This window comes from Octopus sinensis, unplaced genomic scaffold (assembly GCF_006345805.1).
Source record: "Octopus sinensis unplaced genomic scaffold, ASM634580v1 Contig20104, whole genome shotgun sequence".
Classification (NCBI taxonomy): domain Eukaryota; kingdom Metazoa; phylum Mollusca; class Cephalopoda; order Octopoda; family Octopodidae; genus Octopus; species Octopus sinensis.
In genome coordinates this window covers 4,185-14,625 of record NW_021836890.1, presented here as the reverse complement: position 1 = coordinate 14,625, position 10,441 = coordinate 4,185, and the positions used below count along the sequence as shown (strand labels likewise).

Below are 10,441 nucleotides of genomic sequence, written 5' to 3'. Positions count from 1 at the left end.
TAACAACTCTACTAATTTTATCTCTTTCGTCTTTCAATCAATGACATTTTTTAAATGATATTATTTTAATTTTAAAATTTGAATAATTATGAAGAGTAATATGAATCAACAATGGAGTCTCTAAAATGCAACGCGAGGTAAACATATTAGATAATAAAGAATATGGGAAGGTCGTGGTTAGAAAACCTTTGGCCATTGTGTTACTGGATAAGAATTAACTTAAGTTAAACATACAATTAAGTTTAAAAAGATTATAGTTTTATAGATTACATTTAAGTATTGTATTTGGAAAAAATAATCGATCATAATTTGTTAAATTTCGAAATATTATTGATGAATTCTGTGGAATTGTCCAGCGACTTGAAAGAGAAATGGAAATAATTATGTAAAAGTGTAGATTGTAGGTGAGAAAGAAAGACATGAATAATAATTGAAGGGTGAGTGTGAGGTTTGTAGATGGATATAAATTAACAGACTAATTGGTGGTGGCAGTGGAGAGATTTCAAGCTATATAATATGTGAGTTAGATGTTTTAATCATTGAAGCGTGGCCATCCAGGAGCATAAACTTGGTATGTTCGATCGATCATATGAACCCCATTATTTCTCTCTAGGTCTGGCGCATATTTGAAGTGTATCGATTTGTGGAGCTGCTATATTCGGACATGTAGCAGGTTTATCAGGTACTAACACATTTACAGCATGCTTCAATGATGGATTTTTCTATACACACATACGTACGTACACCAAGCTTTTTTGGTGAGGTGGGTGTTTATTGGACACCCTGCGGGATGAAAAACAAAACCCGTTAAAGCGCGGAGGAACTCTTGAGAATCAACAGCCATCCAATAAATGTGTGATAATATATTTACTGTATACCTGCCTTTTTCTCACTAATTTTTATATATAGTATATTTTTATAGCTTGCTCATTATATAAATTTTTATATACTTCATATACATACATCTATACATACATACATACATACATACATACATACATACATATATACATATATACGTACATACAAACATACATACATACATGAACACGAACACATATACTTTTATATTCACAGTTGACTTTGTTTTCTCAAATCATTTAATAAACAATAAAAATTGTGTCCAGGATTTCAAGTATGTTTACAAGAGAATGTTTATATGTTTTTAAAGTATCTCAAAAATAGCTGATAAATTTGAAAGAAAGAAAATGTTTTGGATTTTTATATTTGAAGGAAATTCAAAATTTGTGAATCAATTTTTCCTGAAATAAAAAATATAAACCTTGTCTTCTTCATATACTTTAATTTAAACTATACAATTAATCTCTGCCTTCAGCTAGAAGGTGATATATATATATATATATATATATATATATATATATATATGATATATATATATGTATATAACAAAATATAAGATAGAGAATTCTAAAATAATTTTCAGTCTTTGAGACTCTAGGCGTAGGAGTGTCTGAGTGGTAAGTAGATTCCTTACCAACCACCTGGTTCCGAGATCAGTCCCACTGTGTGGCAGCTTGGGCAAGGGATTTCTACTATAGTCTCGAGCCAAACATGTACATATTTACGACGGGGCTTTCTTCAGTTTCCGTCTACCAGATCCACTCACAAGGCTATGGTCGGCCGAGGCTATAGCAGAAGACACTTGCCCAAGGTGCCACGCAGTGGGACTGAACCCGGAACCATGTGCCTGATACACAAGCTACTTAAAACATACCACAACTCCGCCTATGTTTCGAGAGTTATCTCTGCTTACTTGCCATCGAATTTAAATCCGGCAACAGAAAATTTGAAATTAATTGGGACCCCGGATACGTTGCTACTGTTTAAAACTAAACTGAGGTAAGGCATTTTAATTTCATTTGGGGCCATTTAACGCTTGAATGAACATCCTTTCATCTTAAACTCTGTCTGTGTGTCTATAAATTAATGATACGATATTAATTATCGTAAATGTGCGTGATCCAATTATGAGATCAGGAAATTCATGTTTTTGGCTTTCGTTATGAAACTTAAAAGGGCGTGGCCGCTTTGTGGGGGACAGAGATGGAGGTAACACAGAGTAGGGTTATGTCAGCCTGAAATGGTAGGGTTTTGTGTATATGTTTTAACAAGGGTGGATTTTCACCACTGTGGAAACTGGATACCATTTATTTAAGAAGAGTGGTCCTGGTGCGCGCCCTCGTTTACTCGCGCAACCGCGCTAGATAGTCGTGACTAGTCGATCCTACAACGACTACCTAGCAAAGTAAATGAAACACAAAAACACAAAATAATGATCGACTAGTCACGATTAACCATTCATTTATCCTTAGTTTCCTCATTGACCAACAGATAAGGGATCGGGGGACCCTGTCGAAAGCTTTCTCCATGTCAACAAAATCCAGGTACAGGGGCTTATCTTTGGCTAGGTATTTCTCCTGTAGCAGCCTTACCGGGAATATAGCATCAGTGGTACTTTCCTTGGCACGATATATATATATATATAATATATACACACACACACATATATATATATATATATATAGATATATATATATATATATATATATATATATATATATATATATGTATATATATATATACATACACAATTTATTACATACACACGCACGCACGCACAACACACACACAACACACAGAACACACACACACACATATATATATATACTTTGTATCTAGGTTAGTTGAAATATGTTTCTCATATATTTCCACTGCTCAACGACAAGGTGAAAAGGTATAAAGACAACATATGTATCTAGCGCCGCCATCTCAACGGCGAAAGTGCTAGAAACATCAACGTCTGTGATCCTGGCACTGGACAGAAATGGCGTTTTTATATACTTTTATGTGAAGAGAGAATTCTCAACACGCTGTAACTGCTGTAAATTTGCCTTTTAACAATTGAAATATATATTAACTAGCCTAAAATTTGCATAATACTGGAAATTTTTAATGAACGGACAATATTAATATTAATTAATAATTCATGTAATGACACGATGATGTTGATGATAGTGATGACAACTATAATGTTAGTGACGGGGGTGGGGTTGATGTATTCAGTTTTATACTGAAAAATATAAAAATACTTGAAAACAATTGTTTAGAAAAACAAAACACTTCAGATGGCCAGAATTTGTCGATGGAATAGTTATCAGCATCCACCAGTTGGTCAAATTTGGAGTGTCAGCACTTAAGAGGGAAAAACAAAATGGGAACTTTAACATTCCATGATCTGCTATCAAATGTATGCCATCTGCACTGAGTATTAGAAACACACAGACACACACACACGCACGCACACACACACACACACACATGATATGTTTGCTTGTAAACTCAAGTGGGTGTTAAGCAAAGGATGGGTGGACAAATTTTGTATCACAGAAATACAATGTTATTTATTTAACAAGAAACACACTCTAACGCATCTCTATTTAACGATCTATCTATCTATCTATCTATCTATCTATCTATCTATCTATCTATCTATCTATCTATCTATCTATCTATCTATCTATCTATCTATCAATCTCTCTCTATATATGTATGTATGTATATATATATATATATATATACATGTATATATATGTACATATATATATATATATGTACATACATATATATATATATATATATATATTTACATGTATATATATATGCATTTTGAAATATCAATATATAGAATGATATATACACATGCATAAAATTTTATATGCATTATGCATATACGGGATTGTCAAGCTGCTATTTCTATTTCTGTTTGGTTAGTAATTAAAGAGATAATTTCTGTTTGGAAGTAATTAAAGAGATAATTACAATGTTGTGCGCTGAAACAGAATCCTGTATTTGCCATAATTAGTCATCATCATAATTAAGGTGGCGGGCTGACAGAATACATATATATATATATATATATATATATATATATATATATATATATATATATATATATATGTGTGTGTGTTGTGTGTGTGGTGTGTGTGTGTGTGTGTATGTATGTATATATATATATATATATATATATATATATATATATAAGTTATTTACATATATATATATATGTGGTGTGTGTTTTATATAGACACATACAGACACACATATACATGAGGAGGTCGTGCCTACTACATCCTGTCTCATTAGAAGTTTCCTTTTAACTGTTGGTAGTGTCACATTTTCATCGTCGTTTGAACAAAGCGGACGCTGAATTTTTCTCAGATAAAAGGACTTCAACCCGAATCTGAACATAATATTCGAATTTGGTAAATAATTTTCTTTTCATATATATTTGTTTAACACACAACTTACTAACACATTTACATCGTTAAATATTCATTACAACTACTTCAAACGTAACTATACTGTTTCATATAAATTTGTTTTCTTTTCACACACACCATTTTAAACATTTTCTGGTGTTATTTTATAAGTAAAGAAACACTTCATTTCCAGAATATAATATAAAATATAATTCGGTCATATCTTTGTAAAATCTCTTTGATGGTAATTAAAAAACTGGAAATGTTCATCAAATGATACAAAATATTAGGTAGTTAACACTGGATTTCTAAATCTTGAGTGAAATTCAAAAAATTGTTTTTTGATAACGTCTTCTTTTCAAAGCTTAGTCAGCGAGAATTTTACCATTCACGAATTTCAACTCACAAAATATAGGTCTACTTTAATATAGGGATTTCAACTCATAAAATATAGGACTACATTAAATACTGCAAGGCATCGCGTCCAATATCTAATTCCAGATGTCCACCACTTCAGACTGGTAATTTTTTTTACCAACACTTACATAATAAAAATAAAAATTGACCTTAGCAAGGTTTGAACCCAGTATACAAAGAGTCACATTAATGCCAATTACAACTCTAATAATTTTCAGTCTTTGAGACTGTAGGCGTAGGAGTGGCTGAGCTGTAAGTAGCTTTCTTACCAACCACCTGGTTCCGAGATCAGTCCCACTGTGTGGCAGCTTGGGCAAGTGATTTCTACTATAGCCTCCGGCCAAACATACACATATTTACGACGGGGCTTTCTTCACTTTCCGTCTACCAGATCCACTCACAAGGCTTTGGTCGGCCGAGGCTATAGTAGTAGTCACTCGCCCAAGATGCTACGCAGTGGGACTGAACCCGGAACCATGTGCTTCATACGCAAGCTACTTAACACATACCCCAACCCCGCCTATATTTCGAGAGTTATCTCCGCTTACTTGCCATCGAACTTAAATCCGGCAACAGAAAATTTGAAATTTATTGGGACCCCGGATACGTTGCTACCGTTTAAGACTAAACTGAGGTAAGGCATTTTAATTTCATTTGGGGCCATTTAACGCTTGAATGAACATCCTTCCATCTTAAACTCTGTCTGTGTGTCTATAAATTAATGATACGATATTAATTATCGTAAATATGCGTGATCCAATTATGAGATCAGGAAATTCCTGTTTTTGGTATTCATTATGAAACTTACAAGGGCGTGGCCGCTTTGTGGGGGACAGAGATGGAGGTAATACAGAGTAGGGTCTCTGTTAAGTCAGCCTGAAATGGTAGGGTTTTGTGTATATGTTTTAACAAGAGTGGATTTCTCCGCTGTGAAAACTGGATACCATTTATTTAAGAAGAGTGGTCCTGGTGCGCGCACTCGTTTACTCGCGCATCTGCGCGAGCTAGTCGGGACAAGTGGATCCTACAACGACTACCTAGCAAAGTAAATGAAACACAAAAACACAAAGTAAGGATCGACAAGTCACGACTAACTATTCTGCTATCCTTAGTGTCCTAATTGACCACCAGATAAGGGATCGGGGGACCCTGTCGAAAGCTTTCTCCATGTCAACAAAGGCCAGGTACAGGGGCTTATCTTTTGTAGGTGTTTCTCCTGCAGCTGCCTTACCAGGAATATAGCTTCAGTGGTACTTTCGCTGGCACGAAAATGTATATATATACATATACATACACACACACACACACACACACTATATATATATATATATATATATATATATACATACACATATATATTACATACACACGCACACACACACACATATATATATATATACATACTTTGTATCTAGGTTAGTTGAAATATGTTTCTCATATATTTCCACTGCTCAACGACAAGGTGAAAAGGTATAAAGACAACAAGTATCTAGCGCCGCCATCTCAACGGCGAAAGTGCTAGAAACATCAACGTCTGTGATCCTGGCACTGGACAGAAATGGCGTTTTTATATACTTTTATGTGAAGAGAGAATTCTCAACACGCTGTAACTGCTGTAAATTTGCCTTTTAACAATTGAAATATATATTAACTAGCCTAAAATTTGCATAATACTGGAAATTTTTTAATGAACGGACAATATTAATATTAATTAATAATTCATGTAATGACACGATGATGTTGATGATAGTGATGACAACTATAATGTTAGTGACGGGGGTGGGGTTGATGTATTCAGTTTTATACTGAAAAATATAAAAATACTTGAAAACAATTGTTTAGAAAAACAAAACACTTCAGATGGCCAGAACTTGTCGATGGAATAGTTATCAGCATCCACCAGTTGGTCAAATTTGGAGTGTCAGCACTTAAGAGGGAAAAACAAAATGGGAACTTTAACATTCCACGATCTGCTATCAAACGGATGCCATCACACACAGACACACACACACGCACACAAACACAAACACACACACACACACATGATATGTTTGCTTGTAAACTCAAGTGGGTGTTAAGCAAAGGATGGGTGGACAAATTTTGTATCACAGAAATACAATGTTATTTATTTAACAAGAAACGAACCAATATTTTAGCACACACTAACGCATGTCTATCTATCTATCTATCTATCTATCTATCTATCTATCTATCTATCTATCTATCTATCTATCTACCTCTCTCTCTCTCTCTATCTATCTACCGTCTATCTATCTTTCTATCTATCTATCTATCTGTCTATCTATCTATCAATCAATCTCTCTAATATGTATATATTAGTATAATAAATATATGTATATATATATATATATATATATATATATATAATATATTATATATATATATATATATATATATATATATATATATATATATATGTACATACTATATATATAATATGTACATACATATATATATATAATTACATGTATATATATATGCATTTGAAATATCAATATATAGAATGATATATACACATGCATAAAATTTTATGCATTATGCATATACGGGATTGTCAAGCTGCTATTTCTATTTCTGTTTGGTTAGTAATTAAAGAGATAATTTCTGTTTGGAAGTAATTAGAGAGATAATTACAATGTTTGTGCTGAAACAGAATCCTGTATTTGTTATAATTAGTCATCATCATAATTAATTTGGCTAGCTGACAGAATACATACATATATATATATATGTGTGTGTGTGTATATATATATATATATATATATATATATATATATATTATAGACACATACAGACACACATATTCTTTTTGCATATGGATCCCCTTCATGTTATTAACCCTTACCTGTTGTTCAAGGGATCACTTATTCCAATGGTTTGTCTATTAACAGGGAAAATGATAATCTAATCGTTCATAGCTGAGCAATTTTCAGTAAAAGCAAATGGAAACATACACACACACACCCAAGCAGGTGTGTGCATATATATATATATATATATATATATATATATATATATATATGCATACGTACACTCACACAAACACACAGACACTTCATTTTGGCAGTTTTTCACTGGTCCTCAGATTTTGTCCAGTGGTGTACAATAGGCTTCTCTCAGATTATCTCAAATCCACTCAGAAGCCTTGATCAATCATGGGATTTAGAAGAAGGTACTTGCCCAAGGTGTCATACAGTGGGACAAAACTGGTGGTTGATGTTTGGAAGAGCATCAAACTGTAAAATCCCTTTCCTAAATAGACAATAGCCCAGGTAGTTTTTTCTACCTGGCCGGCTCCTGTCATCCATCTTACTCATGAATGGAGGAAAAGTGGACGTTAAATGATGATGGCAATGAGATATGTATATATAATAATATATATATATATATATATATATTATATATATATATATATATATATATATATATATATATATATATAATATAATATATATATATATATATATATAAAAATGGAAATTTATTAAATAATTATGAAATAGTCATAAAGATATTTTCAAAAATCTATTAAATAAGCACTTGTTAATAGTGTCTGATTTGATCTCATCTACTTTGCTAGTGTTTCGACAAAGATCAATACAGGAGGTTTTATTGAACAAGCTCAGTTTCATTGATTCTTTTACTATTTTTCGTAAATTTACCTTTCTTTGAAGAATCAGTTTGTCTTTGATATAAAGTGCCCTCCACCGTAGCTGGGGTATGATCCACAGATTTATAGCTCAAAATGTACGCTGCCTCTACGTAGCTGATTAACTGACTGTACATTCCAATATTGAGGGTTTAATAGTAACCAGTCTATCTGTAATCTAACCTAGAGACACAACACAATGACTGTTGTTAGGTTTATTAGTGTCAAGAAGAACATTCAGCTATGAATAATACTTTAGATAACTGAATTTACAATATCAATGTTATCTTATGCAATACTTTAGAACCATCAACTTCTGTTTATTGTTGTTTACCTCATTTTATAAGTTTTTAAAAACTGTTTTACTCTTTTTTGTCATCTTTTATTCAGAAGACATGGACTCAATCTTTAATAAAATTAGAATTAATGATGTGGAAGGATTGAAAATCTTAATTGAGGAGAAGCCAGGCGAAGTAAGTTGTTCTGTTTATTGCTTTCTCAAATTTGCCTATTTCTTTATTATTTTATACACAATTTGAAAACTTCAAACTAACTGCATATATTTCTCCATAATATTTCATTTCTTTCTTCTTCTCTTTCCTCCAATTGCCATTAATGTTATAATAAAATTCTTGACCAAGGCAGCGAGTTGGCAGAAGCGTTACCACGCCAGGTGAAATGTTTAGCAGTATTTCGTCTGTGTTTACGTTCTCAGATCAAATTCCGCCGAGGTCGAGTTTTCTTGTCCTCCTTTCTAGGTCGAAATATTAAGTACTAGTTGCCTACTGCGGTCGGTCTAATTCACTGCCCCCTCCCCCAAAATGTCAGGCCTTGTGCCTTAAGAAGAAAATAATATTATTCTGGACCAAATTTTGAGCATGGCAAAGTAGATGGAATGTGAATGAGAGAGAAACCCATCATCAAACACTGCAAGGGAGTATTCTGATATGAAATTTTCAGATGAGATGAGAAACAGATGGAGTCCGTAGATGAATGGTGACTTTTAAAGATGTCCTCTTGCCATACGCAGTCGAAGGTTTTACTGATGTCAAGGGTTACACCATTTTATGCAGATTTTGTCAAACATATGAAAACACTGTTGTGTCACACAGGTACCAAGCCCCTCTTGATCTGGCTTTATAAAATTGTACTGGTGTTCATTGAATAATGAAAGATACCTAAAGGGACAAATATGATGGTTGTTTGTGACTTTTACTTCATAATTGAAACATTGGAAGTTAGAATGACTGGATGGTAGTCACTCGATAAGATATTGTCTGCAGGAATATTGAGCAGGATTTCCCAGTGAGGTCAGTACTACCCATGTGTCGGGGCGCTGTGGGAAAATATTATATGAGGTTATGTATATATGAAACACAAAGAATGTGTACCCGCGTTTAACTGAAGCTATGTATCAACGGTTGGATCAGTAAAGAAAACTAAGTGGTGAAGCATCAAGTATTCACTTATTCTGGTGAAGGTTCTGTGGTAAGTAGTCACCCATGTCAAGACTAGGATCGAGAGGGAAATTAATCTGATCTGGTATTAATTGAAACGAGATTAAAAATGTGTTATATAGAGTCGTAGCAAGGTGAGGGACATTGAGAAATCCTTGGTAAATGAAAAGAAACCACATTTAAAAAGTTTGAGAATCACTGGTACAGAACCATCATGGTTAGGAAGCAGTTGGTAGGATGATTCTGTTAAATTTATAGAGATTCTGTTGGTAGGAGACCAGAAATCTTGGTTTTAAATTAGGAGTGAAGAGAGCTGACAGATGGTGAAATGCAGAAAGAAGCATCCTTTATTTTCTTGATGACCATCATACCTGTAATTCAATGGTGGGTGTATGTCTGCCACTTTGTGATGGTAGGTGTTTTCCTCCAGATGATGTTGATATTGTTGTCTAAACAGATGTAATACAGTTGTGTATGAACAACTCACACCCTTTAACATCTTGTATGGCTACGAAGTACTAACGAAGCACTTAATTTAAAATGTAGCACTGCCTTATTTATGTTTTTATTCCCCTATCGTTTCCTTTCATTTGTATCCACTTTTTCACATTTTGAAG

General features: G+C 33.3%; 1 long non-coding RNA gene across 1 annotated transcript; it reads left to right on the top strand.

The window, feature by feature from the left end:
- Window positions 1–1,764: 1,764 nt before the first annotated feature.
- On the top strand, window positions 1,765–9,959 carry LOC115232235. Its single transcript, XR_003883621.2, has 3 exons — window positions 1,765–1,860; window positions 4,189–4,283; window positions 8,758–9,959. It is a non-coding gene; the product is annotated as an uncharacterized LOC115232235 (long non-coding RNA).
- Window positions 9,960–10,441: the final 482 nt, after the last annotated feature.